A 16,572-nucleotide genomic window follows, 5' to 3' on the forward strand; every position below is an offset into this window, starting at 1 on the left:
ATATAAAAGGATATTTTTGTACTTTTTATTAATTATTGTACAAATAAAAGTTTCAGGGGTGAATAAGATAATAGGCATAATTGTAATTAATCATGTTAAGAGTGGTAAGAGTTGTCAGATGATACTCTCTCAGTTTTGGACGTTCGATTTCAAAGAAATCTGTTGTTCGTAAGTGCTTTCAACGACGAGTGAAATTTGTAGGATATAATAGGAGAGAAACATTGTCGGATGAATTCGGATGAGGATTTTGTAAAGTTCGAATTACACTATAATTTCAATTAATTAATCGTTATATAAGGTATTGGTTGAAATAAAAAAGCTAGTGTCACGAGCGGGATTTGAACCCACCACCTTCGGCCTTTAGTCTTTTAAACATTTGCTTTTCAATAATTTTAAGATTAGTCGAAGAAATGAGAGGGTAAGATAATAAATGTTATATTATTATATGAGGATCCTACTGCTAAGGTTGCTCATACTAGAAAATCATCAGGGCCAAGACCTATCCCAAGAAAACTCTTATTTCAATTCACTAATCTCGTGGTCCGCTTGACCAATTAATATCTTACAATTAATTAAGGTTTTTAGTTGAGATAATAAAGTCAATGGCACGAGCGGGATTCGAACCCACGATCTTCGGCTTGATACGCCGCTGCTCTACCACTTGAGCTATCGTGACTTCGATCCACTCGGACACTAACTTCCCATCTGAACCTACCTTTCGAATTTTCACTCCTTTTCGCCAGTTTTCAAATGTCGTGTAATCTTGGCGGCAAATGAAATGGCCACCGGAGAGCTTTCTTGAAGACTTACTTCGTTTTACTTATTAAATCTACTTGTATTTTCTATCCAAAGATCATGGGTTTTAATCCCGCTCGTGACACTAGCTTTTTTATTTCAACCAATACCTTACATAGAAATTAATTAATTGAAAGAAATTATTTGGTCAATCGGACCATGATATATATTGGATTTACACTATAATATCGAGATTAACTACATTAATTTTTTCTTAAGTGGACTTTTAGATTGGATTTGTACACATAATAAAATATAAATATTGAGATTTTCGGAAAATGGGATGTGAAGGTGGTAGGTCGTTTGGTTTGCTATGGTTTATTGTATAAGTTTGTCTATTTTGGTCAATTACATTTTATTTGTAAGTTCGTCTGCTAGCAAAATTTTTGGTTAATACGCGCTCTTACTATTAAATTTTTGTTTTTATTTTCAACTTTTATACGATTCAATTTTTTGAAGGAGATCTATCGTGAGACTTTCCATTCCACTAAAACGTTGATTAACTAAAGTTTGAAACAATTAACTTTTTGTCGGTCAAGTCGAGTTTTCCGTTCGAGTCATCAGTCACTCTTTCAAGCGGAAATTTGAATTGAAACGCGGTGAACGACTCAATTGACTGCTTCATGTTCAACTTTTACACTTCGAGTCTTTTGTGTTTTTTAATTTTTGAAAATGATCGATAACTCAAACATTTATCGATTTATTTTCAGATATTGAATTTTTTTCATACTTTGATCATTTCAATTTATAGTGTTGTTGTTGTCTTAAGTGAGCTTTAAAAACCCGCCACAGATTAAACTTATTTTATTCAATTTCAATTTTCCTATTTTTTAACGAGTTACACGATAAATTGATATTATCTTGTTTCTAAGGAAAATGTCAATACCTTAACTAAAAATTAATTAATTGAAAGAAGTTATTTGGTCAATCCGACCACGAAATATGATGGATTTAATATTTTTTTAAAAGTTGATCATCAGGTCGGTCAAAGGCGCCAACATATTAAAATTCTAATAACACCAACAGGTTTACATGAAAAATTATCCTTTCAAACATACTTAATTTTACAATAACATAGATAGGGACGTCTATCACTGTAAGGCAAAGGTCCCAAGTTCGAATCCAGCGGCCCTGCATTCGAACCAGACATCTTACAAATGGGCATTTTTTCAAAAACACTGGCACCCTGAGGGCTTATATGACCTCTGCGGTTGCGAACCCTCGTAACAAAAAAAAAAAAAAAAAAAAAAAACAGAGTAAAAATAAAGGGCCATGTCATTTATAAAAACTCAAGGTATACATTATTAGGCGCTGGGGTAATATATAGGGCGAATGTGAGACCATGAGTTTTGTCGTTTCTATTCCTTACTCAAGTCATACCAAAAGTTGAATAAAGTAAAAATATTGAGTAAATTTGTATTAGTATCTATTGGCGAAATCCTTTTTTGCAATCTGTTTCATTTTAGTTATTCTTCCTCTAAAAATGGTCCAGTTAGTGATATATAATTGACACTTTATCACAAAACAGGAACGAATTCTTCATTAAAGATAGCATGAAGTCGAAATACGTTTGAATGAAGTAAACCCAGATAAGATCGACCCAGTGGATTGATTACATATCGATTAGATTAAAATAATTATTATCAGCATTTAAACTTTCTATTAAAAATCTTCTTAGAGTATGGACACACGTGGGTTCATGTGCATATGTATGCTATCACCTATTTATCTGTGAACGTGTGTATATATTTATTTATCATCTAATTAATTATTTATTCCATTTATTTTATTCGATTTATTTATACTATTTAATCAATCTATTTATTTTACTTTTTAAATTATACATATAATGTTTATACTTAATTTGTAACTATGTACATATGGGTTATTTAAACTTTGTTATCTCTCAAAAAGGTGATTCACACTCAAAGTAGTCTTAAATTGTTCACATAACTTAAAATTATTACCATGAATCAAAAGTGACAGCGGTTTTTTTTATAATCAGTTTTGCCCGCAAACGCAGTAACAGGCTAAACAATACAAAATGATAACATTGTTAAGGTCGTAGAAGGTTATAAAGCCCAGTGTCTTTCGCACTTCTAACACAAATGTAAAAAGAGACAGGTTGCAATCTGTACATATGTAAATATTTAGTCAAATGTACTAGTTTTTCTTACTCAATTAAAAATCAAGGTAGGTACAATTTATATTACAATTTACATTCCTGATTTTTAATATGGAAGTTACCACATATATTCGATGGGAGCAAAAATAATGAAAAATGGCTTGTTCCATCAAGATTCTGTTTTCATCCGCAAACGGATCAATACTACAAAGAATAAGAAAAACACACTTTGAAATGGTCTGCAGATAACAAAAAGGCAAAATTTGTGGCAAAATCATAGAATCTTTGCAGAGGAATCGTTGAAATGTGATCGTTGTCGAGATCTGCCTATCTTCATTTTGTTGACCTGTCTGACGTGTTTCGACGTTTTGCATTCTTCTCTGTGTACTGTATTCTCTTCCACGTATGGATTATAGTTATCTTCACTCTTTAAACTCTTTAATGGTAAAGAACTGTGATTTCTTCTACGTTCTCCCATAATGTAAGTAGACCACTGGCAATATTTTCATGTACCTATTGAGTTGTTAATGCCCAGTCCAGAACCCTGGTTTCTTCAATGTCGAGAAAGTAGAAATGAAAATGGAATTGAATTTGAAACTATAGTATACAAAGTTAAAATTTAAGATGGATATTGTAGCTTGTTAGCTTCTGTTTGTTCAACTCAACCTTACAATCTGTAACAATCTTTTATTAGAAGAGGGTTGTCCAGTTTGTAGTTTGTACGTTTTCCGATCATTTTGGTCTGTGTTACTGTTTTGTTTGTCTGACCGGTCTCGTCTGGACAGCAGACCAAGCCCGGAAGATGGCGAGAAGCCAGAAAGTATCCGACTGAACCGCGCAGACAAACTGAAATGATCGGAAATGACCAGACTACAAGTTCATCGCCCCAGAGATTCCAACGCTTCATCTTAAATGTGATAAATCACTGCGTCTTTTGTATAATTTCACTTTTCTTTCAACCTGTTAAAATTTTGTTTAAATATATCCACTGTTTCTGATACCTGCAGATACTTCACCTGGCTATTCTTGTTCATCCAAGATGGTTTTTCTGCCATTTCTAATACTTTATTTTATCAGAATTTGGTTATTAATTAATTGGTTAAATTTTATTTTCTAGGCGTCGTCTCATAATTCCCAGTTGTTTAAAGGAAGAAAATAAGGAATATTGATAACGACCATATATCAGGTTTTTCACCCAGCAGTTTAAACAGTGACGAGAACTCGCATGAAAAATTGTTCTTACATAACAGAAGGTAAACTATTTAAGTAAATTATTTGTGTCGGTCAAGAGTATAAGTAATTTTGAAAAGTGAAATTGTTTTATTGACGTAGATAATTTTTATTTGATAAATAAGGAACTGCTTTCATGTCATTTTCCTGACTTTTCCATCATTCGCTTTAAATTAATTTTGAATGCGTAGGTGCTTAATATATTATAATTTGTTTCAACTTGAAACTTCGAATTCAATTTCAATTTGGTAGAAATATTTTGAAATAAAAGTAGGTTATGTAAAGTAAAACGGGGTTTTATTCAATTTTCAGGAAGGATTTACGTCCGTGGCTTGTCGAGAACTTTCTCCCATCTTGAAACTATTGCATTTCAAGTGGGTTTTTATATTTTATTTCTTTTATTTATTTTTCTCCTTTCTAAACTTATAGATACGTCAGGGTATTCATAACATTTCAGATAATCCATATTTTAAAGTATCTTATAAGTATTCAAAAATCGTGAGATGCGGTGTGGTGTGATGTAGGTTTCAGAAAAACATTTTCTTTATCGTTCCAACGTTTCGATCTTTATTAAGATCATCTTCAGGGCCTGGGATTTACAAACATTGTTTACAATTAACAAATACATCTAGGATGCGGAAAAGAGAATTTATACAATGCAAAATATATTTTTTATATTCAATCAAAGTATTTATATTCTCAAAGTGTTTTTCTTCTGTGTAATTGTGCCATTCTTGCGTGTCGTGTTGAGCTTGCCAGTGAGATTTTGCAGTTTTATGTTTATATACGTTGGCAAGAATGGCACCTAACACAGAAGAAAAACACTTTGAGTGAGTAGAAATACTTTGATTGAATATAAAAAATATATTTTGCATTGTATAAATTCACTTTTCCACATCCTAAATGTATTTGTTAATTGTAAACAATGTTTGTAAATCCCAGGCCCTGAAGATGATCTCAATAAAGATCGAAACATTGGCACGATAAAGAAAATGTTTTTCTGAAACACACATCACACCAGACAGCATCTCACGATTTCTGAATAATTACCGATTAACGGTCACTAATCACCACACATTTTAAAGTATCGTTGCTATTTTCGACACAATTAGTACAAAATCGATATTTTTCTTTCAAAAGTTAAACTAATTATTTTTATTGAATAATATTTTTTCAAATTCCTAATTATAAACAAATTCTTTTCGTCTTTTATGTGGTATTTTTAAACTTTTTTCATCATTTGATAGTTTCTACCATTTTCCGTCGTTTTACCCTCGAATAAGCCAGATTTGTTAGCTTGTGACTCAACGTCTGTTACTAATTATTTTGAGTATTTTGTTATCAAATGGTTTTTATTTAGCTACAACCCGGTATCCGGTTTAGCGAACTGTCAACCGTTAAGTCCCACGTTTGTAAAACCTGCCATGGCAATTTCATCTCTCCACCTCACGTTTCATTAACCTGATGATTCAAAAAGCCCGATATACAAAAATTGAACAATGGAAACGATTTATACATAAATCCATTGTGGTTATTGTTATAGAGAATTTATATTTTGTTAAATTTTCCAAACGATTAATATGAAATATTTTGGATTAAAATTAATTTGACTAATATTTTATACAAGTCAGCATAACGTTAAACTAATCGATTTGATCAAATTTTCCCCACCTTGGTACAACAGATCTCAATTTAACTATTATTAAACATTTTATTTTTTATAAAACATTACTAACGGGCATCGATGACTCTGTTTGAAAATTGCTAAGTATCGATGCCACTCATTCCTAATGAGTGTTGTTTAAAAACTCTTTTTTCGATGGTTCATTGTATCAACTGTCTTTTCTATTTCCGAAATAAGCTATCTGTTTTGCCTGAGACTTGCTCGGCAATTGAGAATTCCGAAGGCGTTAAGATGCCAGATAAGATTAGAAATCCGTGATGTATGCAGGTTGGAAGCTAGCCGCCAAGGGTACAAGAGTCCTAAGCTATCGTTGAAAACAGAGCATTTAGGTAAAACTCAACCCGTCGAACAAAAAACGGAGGTATTTATAGTAAAAACGAACCTAAAACTATCTAAATTACTATAAAGCTACGATCTAAATTTTCAGTCACTGTTGATAAAGAACAAAAGACAATAATATACTTAATTATATTATAATTTATATTAATTATTATCGAACTGTATAAATCTGCCTTACAAATACTTTTTGAGAAGATTTATCTGGTCGTGATTCTGCGATTGAACGTATATTCCTCATATGTTCGTTAATGTAATTTATTATGTATTTTCATGTTTTATGTGCTTACAACTTTTCGTACTTCCTAGGCCAGGCTATTAATATGAATAACAAACAATAATATAACCCATCATAGAATGCCCTCACACAGATTATTAGAAAACTGAATTGATGTTTGATCTTCCTCAATGTTCAATCGTAGTTTCATTATGCTTACAATTATAGGCTTCAACATTAGGAAAATTTGCTTACCGTAATAAATTAATAACATTGATAACATCTAAATCTAGAGGAAGGAATTGATTTTTTTTTCTTTCAAATTGTTCAATAAATCAGACGATTGGTATTTAATATAAAATTATAACTAGTTCAATATGAAAGACGTTGAATACCTTCAATCGTGGGAATTGTTTATATAATCCACTAAAATGTGTTAACTGTAAATTGTACGACTTTAACATGCAGTACGCATTTACATTCTATATGTCAATCGACAATAAAAACTCATTTAAATTTTTAACTAAAAAAATAATAAATCATAAATTTTTAGTTTGTTAGTACATTGGTCGTTCTTAGAAACTAGTGTGTCATTGTGCAATAACTATCGTGGTTGTTATAATTTTTTTGATATTGTTATTGTTGTACAAAGAGCAAGTACTGTTTAAAAAAAGGGGGGGCGTTCAACAATCCATTATCTAAGGGAAAAAGGCCAGGTTGCAGCCGACATATCTAGAAAAGGATCTCGAAACACTGGGAATTGGATCAAAACAAACCGAAGGAGGAAAAAAGGCTGATATCAATATGTCAATATCAGACAGGAGGAAAGTCCCTTGAACAATAAGTTAAAAATCAACATTTGCCGTCTCTACAAAATACTATCTACAGCAATAGTTTTTTTTACTGGCGTCAGTTTAATATTATTCAATAATAATAAATGATTAAATGATGGCCAATTGCGATATTTGTAGGAATAGAGGTGCAGATTTGATCAGTGATTGTTTTAATATTATTTTAAATAAGTATACATATATATATATATATATATATATATATATATATATATCACATGNAAAAGGAGGGAAAATTCAAAAGGTGGGGTTGAGATGGGAAGTTAGTGTCCGAGTGGATCGAGGTCACGATAGCTCAAGTGGTAGAGCAGCGGCGTATCTAGTCTTAGATCGTGGTTCGAATCCCGCTCGTGCCATTGACTTTTTTATCTCAACTAAAAGCCTTAATTAATTATAACTTATTTCAATATCGAAGCTTCGAAAAATCGCCGTCATCAATACTCTGAAAATTTTAATTGTAATTTTAAATGATTAACATATGTGTACGTTTATTTACAATTGGTAGTTCCAAGTTTATTACATAAATCGAATATGATGTGTCCATTCTAGAATGATTTGCAAATTTCAAAATTATTCGCATTGTGGAATAATAAGTAAAAGAAAGGACTGTTTGATTAAAATCAATAACATTGTTTACTTCAAACAGGAATTTCGTTTTATTTATTTCACAATTTTGTGTGAACTATCTGTTTCGTAAATTAAAACAGCAACAGACTATTCTATAATCAATTCGTGTTTGCATAGATTACAAAAAAAGCACATTAAAATTAAACCAATTATTTCTCTATATTGCCTAATAGATTAAAAAGTAGTTAGTTTTAATTAAATAAATCGTGTCGGTTAAAAACCAGAATGAAGTCATAATAACTTTGACTTAGAATTGAGAACACATTAGCTCACCTCAAGTTGGGTACGAGGAACTTGGTCGTCAGCATGTATTGATACACTGGTTGAGATACTTGCGATCAACAACATTCTGCATCGCCTGGAACATAATTAGTCTTTAAAACAACTCGCTGTCGCTTTCTTAAACAGTGAAAAAGGTCAAAATCGCCAACTTTTTACTTTAAATTTTTTGCCTTCTAAGGCAATCCATTTTAATGAATATCCAACAGTCACACCAAGAGCACTTTTTATATTAAATATTTTAATAAAAAAGATCGCGACAACTCAGAAAGGAAGTCGTTATGAGAAATACGCTTAGGAAAGTTTTTCTTCCTATCCTTCAAACCCTTTAGTGTATCCACCGTCGACATTTCTTTTATAATCCAATTTGCAGTATATCTTATCACAACTGAAATTGTGCCTCGTTAATTTTCCGGGAAATAACACTTTTTATTATTGTTTTTGAAAGTCAATCAACGTCCATCTGCACGAAGTCGAGAAGGGACTCAAATTTTGCCATTTTTAGCCTTTGTTGTTAACTAATCATAAATATTTACTAACTAGCAGTAGTATGAAAATTTGAATAATTAATTACAAATTTGTTATTTGTACAAAAACTCTAATTATTTTGTCACCGACATATATTGTCGGTGTGAGAAAGAAACATTCTACGTATCTACGCTCCACATATTTATACGTTTGTCCTTAAACCCTATCACGAAACATAGTTTAATAGGGAATACAAATAATTCTCTCAGTTGAAAACCCGATTGAAATATCACGGCATCTGTAAGGGTATTTTCTCTAATTTTCATCGTCTTCTAAAAGACCGTGTTCTTTGAAAGCAGCTTAAACATTTTCCCTTACTTTTCCATTTATCGCATAAATACTGTAAAGTAGTAGGCCCACGAATATGCTGTAAAATAATTCTGAGATAGAAACACTGATTGATTCGGGTGAACGTTATTTACTCTTCCCGGTTCATTGTCTATTTTGGGATATCCTTATATTCTTTATATTTTACTTGTTGCATCAAAAAATGTAGTTGTAAAAAGTTTAAAACAGCCAGCGTTTCATATTGAATTTAATCGGAATGTTTTTTTAAACATTAGTAAAAATTGTGGGTGTAGGATAGAGAGGAATAGATAAATAGAAACAAAAGCTTATCTTTTAACCTATATTTAGCTGCTTAAAAGTATTAATTTAAATTTTTAACAACTTAAAGAAAAGTCGTAATAAATACTTATGAAATATTAAGAATAAGTTTTAGCACTTCCAATTTTTTATGAGGGTTTTGACGGTTGCCTCTACTACTTATGCTGCTCTCATTATGTATGAAATATACGGTTTTGACACTTGCTCTCATCACTACATATGAATTACGAAAGCTGCTTACTATGAAAGCAAAGCAACTTATTTTCTGTGGTTATGAAGTATTGTTGACTGCATTTTCCCACTTGCTCTCTTCACTACTTACGAAGTATGAAGGCTAGGTTACTCATGAAGAAAAAGTTAATCATTTGCTTTCACTGCTTATAAAGTAAATAAGGTTCCATTTTACAATTTGCTTTCATCATTGTGATGTTTGATGAAGCTTATGAAATGATGAAGGTGACGTTTTGACAGTTATCCGTACTATTTATAAGGAAGTTAGGACCGTGCTCCAAGTACTTATGAAGTATTGAAGACTACGGTTTAGCACTTCCTGTAATCAATAAGTATGGTTAGGGAAGGTGTGTAAAGTTTTGAAAGCTAAGGTCTGGGACTTTATTTACCTTCTTTATTTATTTACTTTTAGGAAGGCAATATTAGATAGTTGCTCTCGCTAGCTGTGAATTTACAAAGGTCGCATTTTGGTAGTGTATCTTAAAAAGGCACTTTCTAATGTAATCACACGTAAAAAATTACATTACATAAAATTATAATAATAGATTAAAAAATAAGGCCAACGGCATATTCAACTTTTTCATAGATGCTCTTAAACTAAGGTTTTCCTGTCTACAGTATATTTAGATTGTTATGAAATATATAATTACTATTTGCTACATTTATTCTCATATTTTTTATTATGGCTTTTTCTATGTTACAATTAATTGTTATTTGTATTTTTAGTAATATTTATTATTTTTCATTAGGTTCATAAATGTATTATGTATCTTACAATTAATTATGGTTTTTAGTTGAGGTAGAAAAGCCAGTGCCACAAGCGGGATTCGAACCCACGACCTTCGGCTAGATACGCCGCTGCTCTACCACTTGATCGAGGTGGATCGAGGTCACGATAGCTTAATTGTGGCACTGGCTTTTTTATTTCAACTAAAAACCTTAATTACTTGTAAGATATTAATTGGTCAAGCGGACCACGAACTAGTGAATGTAATATGTATATTGTAATTATTTACTAACTGTAATTAGAACTTAGTTAAATTGTCTAATGAAGTTAGGCTGGAAACTAAATCAATATAATTCTCTTTACCTCAATTTCTGAGGAGATGCATGCCTCTTAGTCTAAGTTTAGGTTTTAGTTTTAGCCTTTAGATTAATATTTCTGTTAAATTAATGTCAAATCTTTTAACATCAACTCCTATGAATAACAACAACTATTGCTATTTATAAAGCTTAAAAAATTTCAGGTTTGTTTATTAGAAATACTAGAGACTTTAAGAACATAAATGTTCCGACTAATCTAAAGCATTTTTTTTATCCATTTGGAGTTTTTCTTTCAGGCAGTAGTCTAGGGCAACAGAGAGAGTATAAAATCCTTTCTTGCATAGGATTTCGTCTTTGATGAGAATATAACCATAAGCATATAAAGCAACGACCACTTCCTCTGTTAAATATCCTTCAAAGTTCCTACCGATCCTCCCGATAACTTCCACATTCCATGTCCCCTACGCTCAACAAAACTATCTTCTAAATACACCCTTAATTAAACGGAATGGTTATCAACGTTCTAAACCAAACTTATTACCAAATAATAAGCACGTTTAACGAAACTAAAATTTTGTTTAAGTAATGAAATAAACTAAATTTAAAGAGTATTAAGAATAGAGTCAAGCACATTTTTTTTGAACAAGAGGTTTGATTTTTCGCGTCTAGGGTTGAAAAATAGTGAGCGGGATTTTCTTAAGAAGTAAGCTGCTACAATCCCTGAAATCCTACTGAATTGTAATGTCAATTTGCATAATAATTACAAGTTTAACACCCCTTTTCAACGACAGAATGCAGATTTTAAGATTTCATCTTTTCTTACTTTTTAACAACTTTATAATTTTATATTAAAATTGTATCAAAAGTCTTTTATTTTTCTAGAGAAGACTAAACAAAAATTAATTTCTTGAATTCAGTAATAGATAAGCTCTTTCAGGATTGGGTAAAGTAAAACTTTTCCACACTTTTTTAAAAGTTGAAACAATTTTGGCAATTTATATACTCCGTAGTATAAAGAAGGTGTTAAAAAACAAAAAGCAAACCTTAGAGTAAAGCATTAACTAAAACTGCATATAATTTTTTTAATATTTTATTTATTTAGAAATCGTGAGATATGCGGTCTGGTGTGATGTAGGTTTCAGAAAAACATTTTCTTTATCGTGCCAACGTTTCGATTTTTATTGAGATCATCTTCAGGGCCTGAGATTTACAAACATTGTTTACATATTACAATTACATTTTGGATGTGGAAAAGTGAATTTATACAATACAAAATATATTTTATATATTCAATCAAAGTATTTCTACTCACTCAAAGTGACACAATTACACAGAAGACAAAAACTTTGAGTGAGTAGAAATGTTTTGATTGAATATAAAAAATATATTTTCCATTGTATAAATTCATCGAAACGTTGGCACAATAAAGAAAATGTTTTTCTGAAACCTACATCACACCAGACCGCATCTCACGATTTGTAAATAAATATCGATTAACAGTCACTAATCACCACACATTTCTACTTATAATTGTTATAATCTTTAATTATTTTAAAATAATTTTAACTTATAGACATTTACTTCTACAGAAGAATGAATACAATTAGATGAAGTTACTCAATTTAACCATTTGTATTCGACAAATTAAATAAGATGCTAGGTAATATAAAAAATAGGTAATGAGACCATTTAGTTCATATTTTGAAAGGAGGCAGTCTAAACTCTGTATACAAACAATCCACCTACCTCCTCTTGCCGTTGAGTCATATCTGATTCTCAATTTATAATGATTTGAATTGATCGGGACCGTGTTAAGCCAGACTGTTCTGAGATGTTTCGAGTTTAAAGGCGCTAATAGCGTTGAGTATACCGGAAAGCAAATTCCCTGTCTTCAGATATGATTTTCTATCATGAATCGTATTGAACGGTAGATAGTTAAAAAAATAAGATGAGTTTTTAATTTAGTAAACATGCTGAAGATTTGTTGGGCATCTTGTTTATTTTAGAATGATAAAACAAACACAGCTTTTTTTAAAGTCACCTTCGAGGTAATAGTTCAAGGTAAGCTGTGATTTATTATCTCTCACGTTTACGAGACTAACTTGGGTTGAGAAGGTGTTTCCGGTTTTATGCCTGGAGTAAAACCCGGACCCTTCTTCTTTCTGGGGGGTTCTTATTTGACGAATTCGGATTCCGGGAACTAAACTCGTTTCGAATAACCTGGCAATATTTGGCCCAATACGGGAAAAATTTCGAGTAATTTTTTAGTATTAAAGAAAACTTCTTTCCAGCCGGCTGCGGGACAAACAACGGGGACAAGATTTGCTGAAGTTGTCCAACCCAATTGCCATGTGTCTGAAGGCCTAGCTTGACAAAATAAGTTAAAAAATTAGGTAAGATGAAAAATATTTATGACTAGGTTGGTTACAATTCTTCTTTTTAAATCAATATACATATTTCGTATTATTGGTGAGAAACATATTGTTTTTTTTCTACAATATGTGATACTATTAAGTTTAACACGATGCTCTCGTGTTTTAAATTCAAAAACATTCACGGCGTAGGTAATACTTATAAAAAAACCATATTTCAAATCAATGATTTTTTTGCTCATATCAACAATTTTCAGAATCTGCAGTTTGGTAATTTTCGATTACCGTTTAATTGTATATAAAAATCTTTTTCCTTGTATAAAAGTTATTGTGAAAGCCAGAAACTTTTGAATCTAAAATTAAAGACTGCGATTTTTACTTGACATTGACATTACGGAATTTAAGGAATAGTCCATTCCTGCGGGGTTGCCCAATTCTAGGTTAAGTATCTATTATAATTATTCAGAAATCGTGAGATGCGGTCTGGTGTGATGTAGGTTTCAGAAAAACATTTTCTTTATCGTGAAAACGTTTCGATCTTTATTGAGATCATCTTCAGGGCCTGGGATTTACAAACGTTGTTTAAATTTAACAAATACATGTAGGATGTGGATAAAATTTAAAAAAAGGAAAAAAAAACACTTTGAATGAGTAGAAATACTTTGATTGAATATAAAAAATAATTTTTTTTGCATTGTATAAATTCACTTTTTTCCACATCCTACATGTATTTGTTAAATTTAAACAATGTTTGTAAATCCTAGGCCCTGAAGATGATCTCAATAAAGATCGAAACGTTGGCACGATAAAGAAAATGTTTTTCTGAAACGTACATCACACCAGACCGCATCTCACGATTTCTGAATAATCATCGACTAACGGTCCCTAATCACCACACATCTATTATAATATTAATAATGAAATTAATAAAAAAAAGGAATTTTTACTGCTGTGACAGAAAAGGCCTGAAAATAAGAAAAAAGGCTGTTTTTTATTTACGATACAAAAAAAAGCTAGTCCTCATTCGCCTTTGCAGCAGCCCCTAAAGTATAAACCTTAATATTCTAAGTTTTTCAGAGATGACTTATTTCTATTTTTTTTTGGACGACCCCAGATTTTGAGAACAAACTTTCTTCTGGGAAAAATGTTCCAAAAATAAACAAATATCACACTTCCATACATTTTATGGTAGATATTTTTATTAACTTCTCAGTATTTGAGGGGATTGTTTGTAGAGGAAAAACGGAATCACGACTATTGAGGGATATTCATTTCCTTATTTGTGCTACGTACCAAAAATTCCTGTGCTCCAATATATTTGAGGCAGAATCAATGGTCTCGATGACGTTCTTACCTTTATGACTTCTCTGAATTGTCGAAATGGGCTGTTTTCAACTTTGGGTAAAAATATCATGTACTGAAAACATATTCCGTTCTTCTAATTACCAAAATAGTGGTATATTTCAATCAAAAACGCTTCTTTACTGCAGCTTTAAAATAAATAATAAAACGTGATTTATTTTTTTTTTAAATTTGTTTGTTACAGACAATGAAACAGTATTTAACATAAAATGATTCAGTTTCGTAATTGCCTTAGATATATTTCATATTTGATTTTGTGGTTTATTTAAGCAATTAAAATTTTGAATTAGAATGTTAAAAATGATAAAATAAAATAAATTACAAAAGAATGTACAAGGTGTATGACACTCTTTTATCCTAATTTCACACAAAATTAACACAACCTATTTATGTAAAACGTTTAAAATTTTTAGAAAACTAAAACTATCGTCGTAATAAAGTAAACTAAAGAAACGTCGTTTCCTAACATGTTAAAAATTATACTTTATAAATATCAGCATTTTTAAAATGTACCGTTAAAGATATACAAACATTCACAACAGGGAAAATAAATAAATAAAATGCATGAGTTTGGTTATCTATTTATCTTAAGTGCTCTCTTATCTACTTTGAAATTACGTTATTAAGAATTTCATTTAATAAATATCAGCATTAAATTAATTAAAGTTTTAAGTTGAGATAAAAAAGTCAGTGTCACGAGCGGGATTCGAACTCTCGACCTTCGGCTTGATACGCCGCTAGTCTACCACTTGAGCTATCGTGACTTCGATCCCCCCCCCCCGGCACCAACTTTCCATCTCAACCACAACTTTTGAATTCTCCCTCTTTCGAATCCCGCTCGTGACACTGACTTTTTTATCTCAACTTAAAACTTTAATTAATTTAATGATATTGATTGGTCAAGCGGACCACGAAAAATAGTGAATCAGCATTAAATATGAGATACACCCGGCTACGTTTACCGAAATAGCAATGTTTTTCGAAAACGTCTGTCTTTTGACAAATATGCCATGAAGCCCTAGTAAGCAAACTGAGGAAATTACCATTGACGTCATATTGTATTAATTCAATATTGAGAGTTAATCATGGAGTTGATTACCTGTAGGTGAAGGAAGTAAAATCAAGTGTACCTCAAGGGAGTGTTCAAGGTCCCGTCCGATTTGTTACATACTGGTCTCCCGAAAGAAACCAACTGCATCGATACAGTAATTCTGTCATAACGTGGAATCGGCATGTCTCTAGGACAACTAAAAACAACAATTGATTCCAGCAAGTCACCCACGTTAGTTACCGATTAATTTTATCAATCAGGGAATATGTTAGCTAGCATAAAAGAGAGTTATCGATATCATTCACCTTACACTCACAATTCTCTTTTATTCCTTCAGTCAGTGAAGTATCTGGCTGGAGGAAAAAACTGTTCAGGGATGATTAGAGATATTGAAAGAGAGAAAATTTTTGGTATATGCTTCATGCCCGTAAGTAAAAGAAGGAAAACCAGGGGTAAACCCCACGGGAGATTTTTGGGTTCGATCCTATTTTTTACACACAAGATGTTCTTATGACAGCTACAAATAGCATGTGATTCCGTACAATGACAAACAGAAAAATATAATTAATTAGAAAATCTTCTTCGGTAAAGTATGCAAGAAAGCAAGCTAAAATGGATCAGGCATAGCCAAGCACACTTCGCGTTACGTAGATAAAAATGTAGCAAGTTTTAATATATTTTTGGGAAGGAATTCTTCCTGATCAATACAAAATAAAATACTTGTGGAATAAGGGATATTAAAGTTATCGTACTGCCAGGAGGTGTCGTACTGTATGGGACTATAAGGCTATATCAAAAAGACGTACAATGTATCGTACGATTGATTTCAGAATAAAGTTCTACACAATAGAAAATGGTTGTGAGATTTCTTAATGCGGTCTACATGTAATGAATATGAATTTTGATCATCAACTATCATTTTGATCTGCTTAGGCATGTCAGATACATTTCTGCATATTTGGTTGTTCTTCTCTAGAGGGTCCTTCTACAATATTTCTCCATAGAAGGATAAAGCAAAATGCTTTTGTGCCGTCTTCAATAAAATCCGTGCTCTCTCTTTTGCCACTCCTTATGTTTTCAAGCATGTTTTGAGTCATCAACGTCCAATCAAAAACCAGAGCTTGGAAGTTGGAACCAAAAATATTAGTTTTACTTTTGAATTTATTGAATGTTCGGTACTGTTTTACCAATTGAACCATACAAGTTGTAACAAATCCTTCATTTGGATTGCATA

The 16,572-nt window shown here is 31.5% G+C and overlaps 1 protein-coding gene across 3 annotated transcripts in view; it reads right to left on the bottom strand.

Moving 5' to 3' along the window:
* LOC106667137 overlaps positions 1 to 16,572 on the bottom strand; it is a 247,456-nt gene that overhangs the window by 22,331 nt on the left and 208,553 nt on the right. For all 3 annotated transcript variants that reach the window (XM_024227267.1, XM_014394863.2, XM_024227266.1), the window contains exon 3: positions 8,139 to 8,223. The gene's annotated coding sequence lies outside the window, so the exon portion shown is untranslated. The remainder of the gene's footprint in view (positions 1 to 8,138; positions 8,224 to 16,572) is intronic.

Source organism: Cimex lectularius, unplaced genomic scaffold, assembly GCF_000648675.2.
Source record: "Cimex lectularius strain Harlan isolate CLEC.00 unplaced genomic scaffold, Clec_2.1 scaffold181, whole genome shotgun sequence".
In the NCBI taxonomy this organism is placed as follows: domain Eukaryota; kingdom Metazoa; phylum Arthropoda; class Insecta; order Hemiptera; family Cimicidae; genus Cimex; species Cimex lectularius.